General features: G+C 41.0%; 1 long non-coding RNA gene across 1 annotated transcript in view; it reads right to left on the bottom strand.

The window, feature by feature from the left end:
* Positions 1 to 18,520, bottom strand: part of LOC122559069 (uncharacterized) — a 70,924-nt gene that overhangs the window by 17,640 nt on the left and 34,764 nt on the right. Inside the window, exon 2 of the long non-coding RNA XR_006314329.2 lies at positions 2,674 to 2,941. This is a non-coding gene — a long non-coding RNA (uncharacterized LOC122559069). The remainder of the gene's footprint in view (positions 1 to 2,673; positions 2,942 to 18,520) is intronic.

Raw genomic sequence — 18,520 nt, 5'->3', positions numbered from 1 at the left:
ACAACAACTTGGGAGTCGACAGCACTGCTGCTACCTCTGCAACAAGCTGATCTTCCTCTTACAGTTGTTTGATAAATTTGGCAATTTTTTAACTGCACTGTGTTTCACTGACCTAGCTAAGTAAGTAATTGTTGGCAGCTGAGTTAGAAATAGTACATAGAAAGTTACAATTTAGCTAATAGTATACAAGTGCAGTCTGACTAAAATGAAAAAAAAAATGTATTGCTTAATGAGGCACCTTGCAAGGAAGGCTGGAAAGACCATGCCACTCATACAGAGACAAAACACTCAATGAGCAAATCCCATAGCCAAAAGACATTGTTCACACAAACTCGCATGCAGCCTGGTTTGGTATTTATATGGCCTAGAACTGATGGGGCACAGCAGAAGAGGAAGGCAAGGTCAGATGAGCTCCAAAAGAAGTACAAGACTGCTGGACACAGGCAGCAATACTTGTAGTTTCAGTCAGGAGGGACAACACCTGTCTGATAATTGGTGCTAATAGTCTCATTCAATGCAAAGAATCAATACAACATTGGTCCAATGTACTTTCTGGTTCTTTAAAAGCATAAAACAACTGGAACCAGAGGAAAATGCACAGAAAGGCAAGGGAGGACAAGAAAGGGTTGTATTTAAGATACTAGGGCAAAATTCTGAGTCGTGACCCAGCCAACATTTGGATTTCAGATCTAATTTGAGCATGGAGAAGGAAATTTGGAAATTCTTTCCTTAATACAGAAATTCTGGGATGGGAAGTTAAATGTAGAAAATTTGTTATCTTTATTAAAAGAGTTGTTTTCTATCACACAAATTATTAAAGACTGTAAAAAGAAATTCTTATAAAACAGGATAATTCTTTCGGAAATCCGACAAATTGGCAAGCTAGTTCCAAATGTCAGAACATAAACATAGAAAGTGGAGGAAGATCTCACAAATGGAATTTGTTTTGAAGCAAAGATAAATCGTTTATTGTGTATCCAATTGTATTCAAAGTGCAGAAAACGCAAGTAATCACTTCCTTCAGTTTAAAAAAGTGCACTACAATTGTGGAAGATACATAAATGGCACAAATCTTCCATGAAACTCACCAAGAATAGAATAACATGATGCAAAACAGCCATCATAATTTTTTTTATGTTAGGAAAATATAATTTTGTTTACTAAAATACTTAAGATTTTCAACACTGCAAGCATTTCACAGTTGATTTCAGTGTTATCGAAATATAGAGATGAAAAATGTCTTACAATTTCTAGCTTAAATGTTGAAAGAAATTTTAAAATAGTACAAAACAAACAATTATAATTAATTCCAGAAAGAAAAGTTAATGATAGACCAGGATTTATGTAATTTCTAAAGACCTTTTCATGATTTAAAAGGAGAAACTTAATTTAAACAATGAAATAGGTTAAGTTATTACATCGCCAGGCAGATTGAAGATTACAGATGTCAGAGCATTAGATTAGACAAGATAGAGGAAATAGCTACAAAATTACTTCAAGTCTACATACTCTTAATATGACCCTGGGCAAGGTTCCTCAATTCATTATAATTCCAGACAAGATAACCCCAATAATTAAGCTCCTGGCTAGAGAGCGATGAACTAATTTCTCTTTATTCACCCGTCCCTCTGTTGGTTGCCACACAGTTAATTTAAATAGGTTTCCCCTCTTGTGGAAACATTTCTCCCAGCCATGTGAACTTATGTTTTAAAAGATGTCAATTTAGCCAGGCTTTCTTAAATTCACTCTTCTTGTTAATTCATTAATTACTCAAGTAATAAGAAATACTACACAACACACACAGCATAGAAATAAAAGATGAGTCCAAAACATTATAGGATTATATCTGAATTAGTCATGCAAAGCAGACAAAATGATGTTGCAGCCATTACAGTATTGGGTTGCAATGGTAACAATGCCATTGACAGTTGAACAAATGGTTTTCGAGATCCTTGGTTTTCTAGTCTGATGGAAGACCTTTTGGTCTGATTCCTTTTTTAGTTGGATTATAGAACTCAGTTAACAATACAGACTGACACTAACATTCAATTTCCATACCAGCTGAGGTTACCATGAAGGTGCTGAATTTTCAACCTTAACCTCACCTGAGGTGTGATGACTCAAGATAAACTCTCTGTAAGGAAAGAGCAGTCCTATGATCCTCTGGGACTATAAGGTCTTTAAAATTCTGCTTTCTTTAGCAATCATTGAGAACCTTATTTGATTACAATTTTTATATCTCACAAACTGCCATTGTTAGTGGCCTATTAAGCTGCAGGGGCACTTGGACGATACCATTTTCACCGACTGACCAATAATATGCTTCAGCCATATTGTAACTTGAAAGGTTCATGAATTGATCTTTCCTGTATCACGCCTGCTTTCTAATTTGTTCAACAATAAAAGAAAAAGTTTAAGTACATCTGTTATTGCTTGCACCTCCTCGTACTTTTCAATGCATGTATGTTGCAAATATCATTAACATAGATCATTGCTCTCCCAGTAACTGTTGGTTGAAGAGGCTAGGAAACAGCAAATTGTGAATAGGAGGTAGAATGGTAATATGCTAATAATGCAAGTTCATTACTGCTATCTAATTATACCTCATGTACCTCCTGATGCTATCTGCATTAAATATAATGAATTATTGGCATAATAGATGAAACAACTCACCTTTTGTGATGTACGGCTCTCCCCCAGCGCAAGATTGTAATAAGTGCAATAAAAGTTAAAGCCAAGAAATAATTAGCCAAACACAATCGGCCAGTCTTTGTTGCACAGCATCTTAACACTTCTGATGGTTGTTCAGCTTTCTCCTGAACCATTCAGCTCAATAAGACTTTACCCACTAAGTTGCAGCAAGTACAGTTGATAACAGTACAGCAAAATAAAAAGCACTTAGGACATGGATGAACAGGACCAGCATTTTCTGATTGAAGGACTGAAATAAACAGAAAGAGAAATAGTAAATTAAAGGGGTGAATTTAATGTCAAATCAACAGTAACGAGGAAAAAAGGAGGGGAAATATAAACATGAAAAGTTAACAAAATTATATTTAAAACTTGACATTTTTAAGATCTCCAAAAACAATTCATAACTGGAAGGAAAGGAATGACATTAATTTCATACCATTGATTGTCAGTCATTTACACATGTCACTGCCTGGGCATCTAAATTAATTAGTAACCCTAAATATCTGAGGAATGATCACTTGAACCGAAACATTAACACTGATTTCTCTCCATAGGTGCTGCCAGACCTGCTGAGCTTTTCCAGCAATTTCTGTTTTTGTTTCTTATTTACACCATCCACAGTTCTTTCAGTTTTTATTTCCTAAATATCTGTGACTGGTTCACACAAATACAGCAGCCTTGCTTAGTCAGTGCATTTCAACAGTGAGACTGACAGTAAAGTTCAATTTTTTACAAACTCAATTATATAGTGGCATGACTCAGCCTACAATTTTGAACCACACATCTTTTCTTTATTTGTCTATGGGATGTGAGTGCTGCTATGGAAGTCAGGATTTATTACAATCCCTATCTGCCATGGAGAAGATGAAAGTGAGCTGGCTTCTTGAACAGTTGTAGTCCATGTGCTGTAGGTACTCCCACAACAGTGTTAGAGAGGGAGTCCCAAGATTTTAACTGAGCAACAGTGAAAGAATAATAATACATTTCTATGGCTTGGTGGCATGCAGCTTGGAAGGGAATTTGCAAGTATTGAGGTTTCCACACACTACCTCTCCTTGTCTTTCATGATGGTCAATGTCATACGTTTGAAAGGTGCTGCCAGAGGAGCCTTGGTGAGTTACTGCAGTGAATCTTGCAGATGTTACACACTGCTGTTACTGTGCACTGGTAATGAAGGGTGTAAGTGTTGAAAGTGATGAATACACAGCCAATCAAGTGATCTGCTTTGTCCTAGATGGTGTTGAGCTTCTTAAATATTGGAGCTGCACTCAATCAGGAAAGTGAGGATTATTCCATCACATTGCTGACATTTGCCCTTATAGATGGTGGACAGGTACTGTGGAGTCAAGAAGTGAGTTAGCTGCCACAGAATTCCTAGTCTCTGACCTGTTCTTGTAGTCATAGTTTTCAAATGGCCAGTCCACTTTAATTTTTGGTAATTTGTAACCCCCAGGATGTTGATAGTGGAGGATAATGGTAATGCCATTGAATGCTAAGGGGCAATTATTAGAGTTGGTCTTTGCCTGGCACTTGTGAATTTTCAGCAAAAGTGAGGACTGCAGATGCTGGAGATCAGAGTCTAGGTTAGAGTGGTGCTGGAAAAGACAGCAGGTCAGGCAGCATCCAAGGAGCAGGAAAATCAACGTTTCGGGCAAAGGTCCTTCATCAGGAATAAGACTGGGAGCCTCCAGGGTGAAGAGATAAATGAGAGAGGGGTGGGGCTGGGGAGAAGGTAGCTAGGAGTGCAATAGGTGGATAGAGGTGGGGATGAAGGTGATAGGTCAGAGAAGAGGCTGGAGTGGATCGATAGGAAGAAAGATTGGCAGGTAGGACAGGTCATGAGGATGGTGCTGAGCTGGCAGGTTGGATCTGGGATAAGGTGGGGGCAGGGGAAATGAGGAAACTGGTCAAGTCCACATTGATGCCCTGGGGTTGAAGTGTTCCGAGGCGTTCTTCCTCTGGGCTCAGGTGATGATGGAGCGGTGGTGGAGGATGCCCAGGACCTGCATGTCCTCAGCTGAGTGGGAGGGGGAGTTGAAATGTTCAGCCACGGGGAGGTGGGGTTGATTGGTGCAGATGTCCTGGAGATGTTCCGTAAAACGCTCTGCGAGAAGGCATTCAATCTCCCCAATGTAAAGGGGACCGTATCGGGAGCAACGGATACAATAAATGACATTTGTGGATGTGCAGACCTTGGATGGCTGTGAGGGAGGAGGTGTGGGCGCAGGTTGGGGAAGATGCCAGGACGGGAGGGTGGGTTGTTGGGGGACATGGACCTGACCAGGTAGCCACGGAGGGAACGGTCTTTGCAGAAAGCGAATAGGGGTGGGGAGGGAAATATATCCCTGATGGTGGGGTCTGTTTGGCGGAAATGTCGGCGGATGATAAGGCTTATGTGGAGGTTGGCGGGTTGGAAGGTGAGGTCCAGGGGTTCTGTCCTTGTTGCGGTTGGAGGGGTAGGGTTTGAGGGTGGAGGTGCGGGACATGAATGAGATGTGTTGGAGGGTATCTTCAACCACGTGGGAAGGAAAATTACTGTCTCTAAACGAGGAGGCGATCTGGTGTGTTCTTGGTGGAATTGGTCCTCCTGGGAGCAGATACAGTGGAGGCGGAGGAATTGGGAATACAGGATAGCATTTTTGCAGGAGGTAGGTTGGGAAGAGGTGTAATCCAGGTAGCTGTAGGAGTCAGCCGGTTTGTAAACATGTCAGTGTTGAGTTGCTCATCATTGATGTTGATGGAGATGTCCAGGAAGGGAAGGGAGGTGTCAGAAATGGTCCAAGTGAACTTAAGGTCGGGGTGGAATGTGTTGGTGAAGTTGATGAACTTCTCAACCTCCTCGCAGGAGCACATGGTAGCACCGATGCAGTTATCAATGTAGCAGAGGAAGAGATGGGGAGTGGTGCCAGTGTAACTCCGGAAGATGGACTGTTCTACGTACCCAACAAAGAGACAGGCATAGCTGGGGCTCATGCGGGTACCCATGGCTACCTCTTGTGTATGGAGGAAGTGGGAGGATTCGAAGGAGAAATTATTAAGGATGAGGACCAGTTCAGCTAAACGAATGAGTGTGTCAGTGGAAGGGTACTGTTGAGGATGTCGGGAGAGGAAGAAACAGAGGGCTTGGAGGCACTGGTCATGGCGGATGGGGATGTAGAGGGATTGAATGCCCATCGTCAAGATGAGGCATTGGGGGCTGGGGAAACAGAAGTCGTGGAGGAGGTGGAGAGCGTGGGTGGTGTCTCTAACATATATGGGGAGTTCCTGGACTAGGGGAATAGGACAGTATCGAGGTAACTGGAGATGAGTTCGGTGGGGCAGGAGCAGGCTGAGACAATTGGTCAGCTGGGGTGGTCAGGCTTGTGGATCTTTGGAAGGAGGTAGAATCGTGCGAGGTTCCCGAACTACGAGGTCGGAAGCTGTGGATGGGAGATCTCCTGAGGTGATGAGGTTGTATATGGTCTGGGAGATGATGGTTTGGTGATGGGGGTTGGGGTCATTGTCGAGGGGGCCGTAGGAGGAGGTGTCTTCGAGTTGGCGTCTGGCTTCAGTGGTGTAGAGGTCAGTGTGCCAATCTAAGCCCTTTATCCACTGGCTTGAAGGTAAGGTTGGGATTGGAGCAGAGAGAGTGGAGGGCTGTGCGTTGTGAGGGTGAGAGGTTGGAATGGGGGAGGAGGGTAGACAGGTTGAGGCGGTTAATGTCCCGGCGGCAGTTGGAAATGAAGAGGTCAAGGGCGGGTAATAGGTCAGCATGGGGTGTCCAAATGGATGGAGTGTGTTAGAGGTGGGCGAAGGGGTCCTCGGAAGGTTAGCGAGAGTCCTCATTGTAAAAGTAAGCTCAGAGGCGGAAGCGGCGGAAGAAGTGTTCGACGTCACAATGTGTATTAAATTCGTTGATGTGTGAACGGCGGGGGATGAAGGTAAGGCCTTTGCTGAGGACTGATCATTCGTCCTCAGTGAGGGGGAGATCTGGGGGATGGTGAAAACACGACAGGGCTGGGAGCTAGGACCTCGTGTGGGTGTGGAGCTGGGAGTGGGGGCGGAGCTGGGAGTGGGGGCAGACCCTGTAACTGGAGTGGGAGTAGTGGTAGGAGGAATTGGGGTGGAATCATTAGCAGAGGTGATGTTCCACTCAGGGTTCTGGGGGCGGGGGGTTGTTGGTGACAGTGGAATCTGTGTGGGGCGTGTTGGCAGTATGCAAGTGAGTGGTGTTATTGGGGGTGGAAGTAGTGGCAACAGCGGCAGTAAGGTGGGTGGAAGTCACGGAACGCGTGATGTCTGCGATGATGTGAGGGGTAGAAGGGATGTCACACGTGGTGCATGTGAAATCGTTAGGGGCGGAAGTGGTTGCGGATATGGCCGTGATGGAGTGGAAGTGATATCATCGATTGCCGTGGGGATGGTGGGTGTACCAGCCTTGTGGCTAATGGCTGTCGAGCAGTTCTGGAGGCCAGGGGAAGCTTCTGGAATGTTTGTGGAGTGCTGGTTATGGAGGTGGGTATATAAACGTTTGTTGTATTTACAGTTTTTGATGTTTGAGATAATGTAGAAATATTGTTTGTTGAGAGTATAAATTCTTCTTAGGATATAGTACAGAAGAGATCCTTTGCAGTTCTGAGAGAGTGTGGACCTCAGTTGAGGCATAGCTGGCTGCAAGTGTGGAGCAGAGGAGGATCCTAAAGGAGAACCATTGCTGGTGGTTTTGAATTTGTAGTCTGTACTGGTTGTCCTGTTCGGATCCAAACTGTGCTGGTTTGAATGTAGTCCGGAGTCCATGTGGGATCAGTTGGTTTCGGAGGCAAGCACTGAGGAAGCAGATGTGGCTGTGGTGGCAAGTCTGTTGCAGGACATGGTTGAACAGCTTCAGGGCAGAGGAGATGACCTGGGGTTTGAGAGAGAGAGAGAGAGAGAGAGAGAGAGAGAGAGAGAGAGAGAGAGACTCCCTGAGATCTTTGTAGAGAGAGGAGGAGAACTTCTTCAAGGTAGGCATCCTTGCCAGAAGATTCGCCGTAAGGTTGGACTGCAGATGCTGGAGATCAGAGTCAAGATTAGAGTGGTGCTGGAAAGGCAGACCAGGTCAGGAAGCATCCGAGGAGCAGGAAAATTGACGTTTTGGGCAAAAACCCTTCATCAGGAATGAGCCTGAGAGCCTCCAGAGTGGAGAGATAAATTGGAGGGGGTGGGGCTGGGGAGAAGATAGTTGAGAGTGCAATAGGTGGATGGAGGCCTGCTCCTCGGATGCTGCCTGACCTGCTGTGCTTTTCCAGCACCACTCTAATCTTGTGAATTTTAGTTTACATATATCATTCCAAACTTGGTTGCTGTCTAAGTCTAGTTGCAAATGGACACAGCTTCAGTATCTGAAGAGTCTTGAATGGTGCTGAACATTTGTTACAATCAGAAGCAGACATCCTCACTTCTGACTTTATGATGGACCAGCTGAATACAATTGGGACTAGGAAACTACCCTGCATTATGGATCAGACCAAACCCCCTTGTAAATACATCAAGTAGATAGCCTAGACCCTAACTTTTATCTTATTTAAAGGCTATTGTAAGATACTGTGTTCCAGATGTAATTCAATTGGTCACACTACTAGGCTTTAAGCAAAACACACTTTGTTCTTACTCTACAGTTAAGATACAAAGGAAAGAAGAATTAGTCTAACTTTAACAATTGGAAAACTTTACAGAATAATAGATTATTTAACTCCTAAACAGGAACAGTTCCTAACACCTCATAAACATTCATTTGGCAAAGGCAAATTCAACAAAATAGATTGTCTCACATTCTGGCAGCAGGAAGAGAACCTAAGCTTTTAGCTGTAACAGAGAGAAAGGTGACAACCAGTTTCACAACTAATCAAAGCTAAACTAAAATCTTGCTTCTATAGGAGGCTGACTCCACCCTTTTATGCTGCATCCATTGTTCCAACTTAAAAAAAATCTTTAAAAACCCCGAGGCCTCACAAGCTGTTTATTTTATTAGCTTGGAACAGACCACACTCCACCTCCATCTCCATCTCAGCATCATTTCAGTAAAAAATTGACAAAATACACCTTTTGTCACACCTGAGAAACTCCTGCAAAATACATCCTGTGACTGAGATGACTGATCTCCAACAACCACAACCATCCTCTTTTGTGCTAGGTATAACTCCAACCAGCAGAGATTTTTTCTCCTGATTTTCATTGACCTCATCTTTGATAGGGTTCAGTCAGATGGGCAGTCACTTTCACTTGGCTTCTGTATTGCATCTGTTTTGTCAGTAATTGGACCAATGCTGTAACAAAACTAGGAGCTGAGTGGTCCTGATAGAAGCCAAGCTAAGTGCCAGTGAGCAGATTACTATTTTGCAATTGCTGCTTAACAGCACCATCAATGACCCATTCCACTGCTTTGATGATCAATAATAGATAGTTGAGGCAGGAATTGGCCAAGATGGATTCATCATGCTTTTTTTCCACACGGTCAGAGACAAAAAAACTGCAAATGCTGGAATCCAAGGTGGACAAGCAGGAGGGGTCTTCCAGCCTCCTACTATTTTGTACACAGGACATTCCAGTGCAATTTTCCACATTGGCAGGCAAATACCTGTCTTGTAACTGCCTTATAATATTTTGCCTTGGATGTGTTTGGTTCTGTAGTACAAGTTTTCAAAGGTCCATAGTCTTTGCAGTATCCAGTACCTTCAGTAGTTTCTTGATTATTATGCAGACTAATTCAAAATTATTGAAGACTGACACGCTTAGTGCTAGGTACCTTAGTGATCAAGGTATATCATGTACATGACACTGCTGGTTGAAGATGAATGTAAATACTTCTGCCTTGTCCTTTGCATTGATGAATGGACTTCTCAATGTTGAGGATGGGGATATTTGTGGAAACTCCACTTCCTGTTAGTTATTAGTTGTCCACTGAAATTTATGACTGGATGTGGTAAGACTGCAGATCTTCGATCTGATCTGTTGGTTGTGGGATTGTTTAGTTCTGTTTTTTGCATGTACTACCCTGTTTGACATAAACGTAGCCCTGTGTCGTAGTGTCACAAGAATGACACCTTTATTCTTAGGTATGCCTAGTACAGTTTGTGGCCTCCTTTACCCTTCACTGAATCGAAATTGATCCCATGAAGTTGTGGAAAAAAACAGAGTGAGGTTATGCCAGCCCATGACGCTATAGATTTTCATTGAGTACAATTCTGCTACAGTTGTTGCTATTGGCCCACAGTCCCCTCATGGATTCCGAGTTTTAAGTTGTCGCTTACTCAACATTGCAATGATTATGGGAGAAAGTGAGGTCTGCAGATACTCGAGATCAGAATCGAGAGTGTGTTGCTGGAAAAGTACAGCAGGTTAGGTAGCATCCGAGGAGCAGGAGAATCAACATTTCGGGCCAGAGCCCTTCATCAGCAATTCTCCTGCTCCCCGGATGCTGCCAGACCTGCTGTGCTTTTCCAGTATCACACTCTCAATTGCAATGTTTATGCATACCTAACAAAGATTCCCCTAGCTTTATGGCTACCTACAGAGCCAATTCTGCCTACAACTAGTTTAGTTCAAATATTCCTTATTATTACATTGTACAATGCATAGAAATAATCATGACTCAACTTCATGGGCTATATTTTGATTTGCCCAAGGGGTTGAAATTGAGTGTGGACTTACAATGAAATCACAGGATTCAAACACCACAAGAAAACAAAGTGATTTTTAAGGTGGATGAAAGCAGGAAGCACACACACCTCGTGGTTTTTGTCCTCACTAAAAGGCTCTTGAGCATTAGTTTTAAGTTTTCGGTCAGGCTAGAGGGGAAATCTGAGCATATGAGACATGTCAGGTTGCAGCTGCCAAGAACATAATGAGACTCCTGAGTGTTAATGGATGCACAGGTCAACACTTGTTTAGGATCAGGAGGCTTATATTCAGCTGTTCAATTCATTACCATTGCTGGCGCTGAGAGACTGGGTGTTTGGGAACAATGAGTCATTGCATTAGAGAGGGATGTGAAGCTACTGCTGTCACTTGAGCCAGAGAGGTTGATAGAGGAAATCCCAGTGAATGTATGAGAGGCAACTGGGGGAGTTGAGATGGAAACAGGCTTTTCTCTGACATTGAATGGAGTAACAAAAAAAGAGCATCAGCAGAGCATCCTCCTGGTCAGGTGGAAGCTAAAGGAACCTAGAGACTGCAAGGAAGTAGACACTAACCAGGTATCAGCTACTTGTAAATGACAGAGAATCAGTGGTGAAGTAGACTGGCACCGATTCAGGCAGCAGGTCTCAGACATTGCTGCTGACCTAGGTGGTATCTCTTATCAAGCAGCCCATCAAACCATTAGGCAGCTCATAGATTTCATACTGCAGGGGGCAGGGAAATGCATGCAGTTTGAGACAGATAGCCAGGGACAGACATTGAGGCTATTGGCATACATTTCCATTAGTGGATTCTCCTAGGTTCAGAGTCCATCTTCTGTACACAGCTAACTATTGAGGCACAATGATTAGAGCTTCTAGACAGATTCATGAACAGATCAGGCTTCCAGTTATTGAGTGACTGGTCTGCAAGTAGAGGAAACACATCTTGTACTCGGTTTCATGGCAGCTACCATGATTCCTCCTTCAACCTGCAATAGTCCCAGGTTCTGCACATCTTAAGGTCAACAGTAGACTCTGTGGATGGCTACTGGAGGTAAGGAGAAGATCGCTCCTGATAACCTGTCCAATACCCAAACACAGGAGGCTTTAGCACCAAAATCTTCCAGTAACATGAAACTATATTGAACAGATCATATATAATAAATTTTCCATACTGGAGAGTTTCTTACCCCATAATTAATAAATACAATGTCATTAGAACAGAACTTGGAATGGAAAAGGCAAGATAAGCTTTTGATTCATTTCTCTAGATTAAGTACATCAATTTCATGTATTTCAATGGCAAGAAAAAGTGTTTTCCCTGAAGCTAGTAGTAATAATGATGCATCTCCAACAACAACTTTTAGATTTCCACATGTAACTGTGCTTGAAGTTGTGCCCACATTTACGCATAAAAAATGGGGAAAAAATTAGTTCCTTTTTATTTTGGGAGAAAATTTAGAGGCCATTAAGACATTGTTTAAAAATCACCATTCAGCAGAGATATGGTGCCAAATTATGATGATGTGCTGAAACATAACATGGCATCAAAAAAAACAAGTTTAGGATAATTACTTTCTGGAAGTTGAGAATGTACAGTTCAGTGAACTGAGGACAGACTAGCTTTTGCATTAAGGTAGAAAAAAACATTCAGAGGGATATAAAATAATAGGCTTAAATATATATTTTACATTTTTAAAAAACTGTCTCTCATGTAAATGATAGATAAATAAACCACGGTAAGTAAATTAAAACACATTTTACTGTTTGATTGAGCCTATTATATCTTTGAAAATAGTGATTTGTATTTCATCTAACCTCGATATATGTGGGAATATCCATTGGAAAATTCATTCAAATATAAATCTCCATGTCAACTTTGTTAAATATGACAAAAATGAAAGGGAGGTTTCCATGAATTCAGCATCTGTTGTCACTCCACTATGCTAAATAATCATGACACTTAAAACCAGGATAGAAATTTCATATCAAATAAAAAAATGAGGCAATGATGACCTTTGATCAAGTCGCAAAAATGACATTTAGAGCATTTACATCAGATAATTATTTACATAGCAATATTCATTTGTTACAAAACAGGAGTGAGGTTAAATATGTGCCTAATTACTAAGCATGGCTGCACAATGTTTGATTGATATCCAGAATTGGAAACTATCATTCAACAATAAGTTTCTGTTGATGCTTTAACCCAAAGGAACTAAAAATAATAAAGAATATTTGAATTAAACCAGTTCTGAAGTTAAACTAGTTCTGAAGAAGATTCACTGGACCTGAAAGGTTGATTCTGATTTCTCTCCACAGATGTTGCCAGACCTGCCGAGTTTTTCCAGCTATTTCTGTGTTTGTCAAAACATTATATAAAATTAAACAACATATTTCCTTTTAATATTCCTTCAATATGTTCATAATTTAATATTTTCCCAAATACCATAAACAAAAACATTTTTTTAATAGCTCTCCATAAGTAAGATGAATGGGAATGAAATACAGCTAAACAAGATGAAACTTACTTTTTACTGAGTTTGAAAATTACATAAGATGCACCCATCAACAAAATTCTCTGGGAATGACTATTTGGCAACAATCTGTTACCTTTGTTAAGTTGTCTTTCAGCTTGTTGCTTCTTCTTGTACTTTTATTCTGTTTGTCAAACAAAGATTCTGTTTTATATGAATCAAATCTTCCATGATAATGTTTAATTTCTGTTTATGTATTTTCAGTTTAAAATATTAATACTCCCATTGATTACATCAATTTAAGAGTTTCTTCTCTCATATTGAGTGTAATTTATAGGTGCAAGTTTATCTCAAAATGTTATAATTAGAATTGTGATGTGCTGATATTAAGGCTACAGTCTGTTACAAAAAGCAATCGGTGAAGCCATCTGTGGAGAATAGTGTTTGTGAAAGCTTTTGGGAACATTGACAGACTGTTGTGGGAAATCACAGGATTGTATGAAATACCAGAAACATTTGCAAAAGGCTTTGATAAGTTGTACAATGGAATGAAATGTCGTGTGAAAATGGATAAAGGAATGGTGGAACATTTTCAAAACATAGAAAGTAGCTAAAATTGAAATCTAGCGAAAGCCAAACAATAGCTCCAGCAAAACAAATCTGGCTCAGATATATAAACTCAAGTTAATTACATGGCTTTTCTACTCTAAATGTTAGATGTTTGAAATAGACAAAAAGAAACTGTAGGTTTTGCATGAAAGGGAAGATAAACATTTTGAAAGAGGATGCCCATTTCTCCACCTGAGAATAATTTTCATTGATTTGAAATTAAATTACTTCCAAAACTTTCTACTGAAACATTTAATCATTTATTTGGTGTACGCTAGTCATTTTCTTAGCAAAGTAAATGTGACGTGAAATGGAAAGTCTTGTAAAAATAATCTCATGCCTATTAGTGTCTGTATACCAAAAAACTTGCCATGAGAAATTTGATTTGGCACATTCTAGACTTTCACTTAGTGACCAGTTTTAGAGCAGGAACTTGATATGGGCAAATTGGAACTGGAAGCAGTTTAAATAACATAGAAAACAGAACAATAAGTGTTTCGGTGTGTAACTCATTTTCTTTTAAATCTTCCCAATCTTTTGCACTATTTCATCTGATTCCACCCACACCTCACTGGTAGCACTATCAGAAACATGAAAACTCAACCCAGTCAGTCAGAATCTAGGTCTCTGAGATTGATTGACGGATGATCAATTACTTTAATGGTGGCTTTAGACACTGTATACAATTTAATTGATAAACTAACATGTGGGGCTGAATTTTTCCATTTGCAGTTAAAGTGTGGTGCTGCATGAGTTTCATGGTGTCCTGTCTGCCATTGCCCAGAATAAAATTTTGAGGAATCTATGATTCTATGAATCTTATGCTTTCACCAAATCAATTATGCAACAAAGGTATGTATCAATGGAACTCAAATGAAGCCTGACAACCTCTTGCACTGCAACAAAATGAACAGAGCACATACTTACGGATATTGAGGTTGGATGTATCCAGATCGAACAGTGAGTATTGAAGAACCCCAACACTCTGAAAATTAATTACATTCATCTTCCTCTCAAAATAAAAAAATGTCCACAAGAAACCAAAGTCTCAGCCTTTACCATTAGGCTGAAATTAATTAGTCATCAAATACTAGATTAGCCTGGTTACAAAGCAAAGTATGGACACAACTATATACCATGCAATATGACCAATGACATTAAGGTATTTTATACAGATTTATTCAGCCTGAAACTACAAGAAAGATATATTCTTTTCATTTGAACGGATACTGAGAAAGTCTTCCCCAACACATTAGAAAGGAATGAAGCTTAACACGTTTTAATATTTAGCCTCCCAGAACAACAGATTTTCTTTCTAACAGATCCATAGCTAGAAAGAACAGGCACTAATTTATTTCCATTTTTGGACAGAATCCTGACATGAGGAATAGATGGGAGTCACAACCCCACTCTGTGCGGGTGAAATAGTCAGCAGGTAGAGATGTTCCTCAAAGTGAACAATCATTGACCAGAGGGGTGGGAAGAGCATGGTGAACCATCCAAATAAAGGGAAGCAAATTGGCTTTTGAATCTGCAAGGTCAGGAGGATGCACAGTTTGGAAGGAGATGAAGTCTGTATTTCAAGTAGGAGTCAAAGAGAGAGATAGGGTGGGCTTCCATTTTGATTCACCTGTCTCCAAAACCTTAAACTTTCAAATTTAAGAAATTACCTCCATTGTCAGGGGAGTACAACTGCAGAGTGAGATATGGTTACAAAACCTGCCTTAGATGTTAACCCTCCAGGTCTGCCACTTGTAGGCAGCTGGCCTAGTCTGCAACATCTTGGAGGGTCTGGAAGCTGACTGGAAAATTCCAATTGCCTTATGACAATAAGTCTTAATAAGCTTTCAAGTTTTTTTAAATTCATTTGTGGGACTTGGGCGTTGCTGGCTGGCCAGCATTAATAGCCCATCCCTATTTGCCCTTGAGAAGGTGGTGGTGAGCTGCCTTCTTGAATCGCTGCAGTCCACTTGCTGTGGATTGATCCACAATGCCAGTAGGCAGTCCAGTTTCATGTCTTTGTTGTGACTTCCTAGCGACTGATACAACTGATTGGCTTGCAAGACCATTTCAGAGAGCAGTTGAGAGTCAACCACAACATTGTGGCTCCGGAGTCACATGTAGGCCAGACCAGGTAAGGATGGCAGATTTTCTTCCCTACAGGATATTAGTGAACCAGCTGGGTTTTTCCAACAATTGACAATTGTTTTATGGTCATCAGTCAACTCTTAATTCTAGATTTTTTTTATTGAATTCAAATTCTGCTGTGGCAAGATTCAAACCCATGTCCTCAGAACATTATTCTGGATTTCTGGATTAATGATCGATCGAAAATACCATGAGGCCACCACCTCCCCCAATTAAATACTCTTAATTGGTTACCTGCTAATTGTGGGATGGGACTTTCTTGACCTCTGTCATATCTCTAAGAATGGCAGAAGTAAAATGATGCCAGAAAACCAGCATTTCAGCTGAGGGTACATTACATTCATCTTCTCTTCAAAATAAAAAATGTTGACAAGAAACCAAAATCTCAGGCTTTATCTTAGGCTGAAATGAAATTTAAGAATCTTACTGACCTACCCTTCTATGTCTGTACATAACCCCATCAGGAGGAATAATTCCTGTACAACTTCACCCCAAAATCATGAGATTTAAAATGGAGTGTGGAATCAAGCCAGCAGTTCTTCCCTTTCTAGTCAAATATGTTACTCCAAGATGTTGCCCTACTTCTTGCAATATTCTCTAGATTTTGCATTCTTTCTTGTAGTCTAGTAATCCTACTTGGGGAAGTCAGTCATCCCTCTTTATTTTAGCCATTATCCTGCTGTAACAACAGCTTGCAGATGCTTCTGTGATAAAATAACGTTCTCTCTCTATACCACACAAATCTGATTTCTTCCTTGACCAACCCCACAATTTTACACCGTGCTACACCTGACAATGTGGCCAAGGTTGATGATTCCTAGTTAATTCAATATGGTTTTGAATCATAGTAGAGTCACAGTACCAGATCTAGCCTTCCCAGTCCTTGACAATATTCTGTCTTATTGATTTATTGTACATTAGAGGTTTACTGGAAATCAGTGTGTTTCTAAGTAAAGAATAATTGCAAATTTCACCTTTAAAATATCAACTGATATGTTATATTAGTTGAGAATAATACAACGATAGTAGGAAGAAAGTCTATCCAACAGAAGTATCCATTCCCACGTGAATGGATCCAGCATTGAGGTGCTAATCACTCATACTCAGCACTGCTGGTTGGGATATTTCATTCCTAAATGTGACACCATGCTCCCAAAGCAAGTGGTCCATTCGGAACTCCATCGTAGCAGGAGACCCCCAGGAATACAGCGAAATATTTTAGTGATCTCATCAAAGCATCCCTGAAGAGATCAAATGTCCCCATTGACTCAGGGGAATTCCCTAACTTGTGACCAATCAAAATAAAGAAGGGCATTTAAGAAGGAATTGAGCACATTGCCTTTGCACCGTTGTGACTAAGTTTCTCAAAGTTGAAGCATCAAAGACAGTGAGGACAAACCTACATTCTTCCACTGACTTTTCAAAGAACAAAGAACAAAGAAAATTTACAGCCCAGGAACAGGTCCTTTGGCCCTCCAAGCCTGAGCCAATCCAAATGTACTGTCTAAACCTATCGGTCAATTCCTAAGCATTTGTATCCCTCTGCTCCCCACCTACTCATGCATCTGTCCAGACGCAATTTAAATGAATCTACCGTGTCTGCCTCTACCACCTCTGCTGGCAACGCGTTCCAAATGCCCACCACCCTCTGTGTGAAGTACTTGCCGCGTGTATCCCCCTTAAACTTTCCACCTCTCACCTTGAAAGCATGACCTCTCGTTATTGAATCCTTCACCTCTATCCACCCTGTCTATACCCTACATGATTTTGTAAACCTCAAACAGGTCACCCCTCAATCTCCTTTTTTCTAGTGAAAATAAACCTAACCTACTCAACCTCTCTTCATAGCTAGCAACTTCCATACCAGCCAACATCCTCGTAAAAATACCATTTGTTCCGCATGTGACAGTGACTGCAGATTGTATATTGGATCTCTCAGCCTTCTCAGACCCATCAAACCAGAGTGGAAGATTTGCTCAGTTCTGAAGGACTGCTTAAGAAGAAGAGTGGAGAATAGTGATCTTAGTATTTTGCTATAGCTCACGGGGCTAATGCTCTGGACATCAGGCTCTGCTACTCCTGAATTCATCACAAGATTAAAGATTTTAGAAAGTACATAAAATTCCACAATTTACCTGTTTTTTTGATCCAGGATGACTGAAAGCCAGGACCAGACCTCTATACTTAACAAGAATTACTATTACTTACAAAATAAATAGATTATAATTACATTTCTAAAATGCAAACATATAACACCGCAAATTAAAACTCTAACGCACTTAAAATTCCTCCTCTACACACACACACACACACACCTCGATCCAGAAAATGTGGGTGTTATAGGTGGAAGGAAAGACTGGGAGGATAGTTCAGTGGTCCCTGTCACAGGGTTTGCTGAGATAATTCCTTGGCTGATCAGAACCTAGGTCTCAGTCTTCCTTCTAGAGGTACATTCACTTATTTACAGGAGAAACAGAATAACTGGTTCACAATTATAAAGATTTCTGGCTTATTACTTACAGGGGAGTATTCCTGATTCTGATGAAGGTCTTTTGCCCGAAATGACGACTCTCCTGCTCCTCAGATGCTGCCTGACCTGCTGTGCTTTGCCAGCACCACAGCATCTGCAGTCCTTACTTTCGCCTTATTACTTACACGTCCTAGCTTACAGCATCTGATGTGGGGAAATAAACTGACTTGAGATGCTTTCTAATTCAGAGCTGAAACACGATTCTTTCCCTTCCAGAGATCCAATTACTTCTGTTAAAATATTCACACCCCCAAATGGTTCAGCAACCTGAAAACCAATCACATAGTTGTTGACAGACAGAAGGTCATAACCATCAATAACTGGTCACTAGTCCACAATGAATCAGCTAATTGTTGCCAGCCAAAGCTCCTTTCATACACAACCATTGGCTCCAGATAATCTACAACCTAGGCTTCCAGTACTGC

The sequence above is a fragment of the Chiloscyllium plagiosum genome, unplaced genomic scaffold, assembly GCF_037043375.1.
Source record: "Chiloscyllium plagiosum isolate Xiang-an unplaced genomic scaffold, Cpla_swu_hap1 HiC_scaffold_14, whole genome shotgun sequence".
Taxonomy (NCBI): domain Eukaryota; kingdom Metazoa; phylum Chordata; class Chondrichthyes; order Orectolobiformes; family Hemiscylliidae; genus Chiloscyllium; species Chiloscyllium plagiosum.
This window is presented reverse-complemented; position numbering and strand designations above follow the sequence as displayed.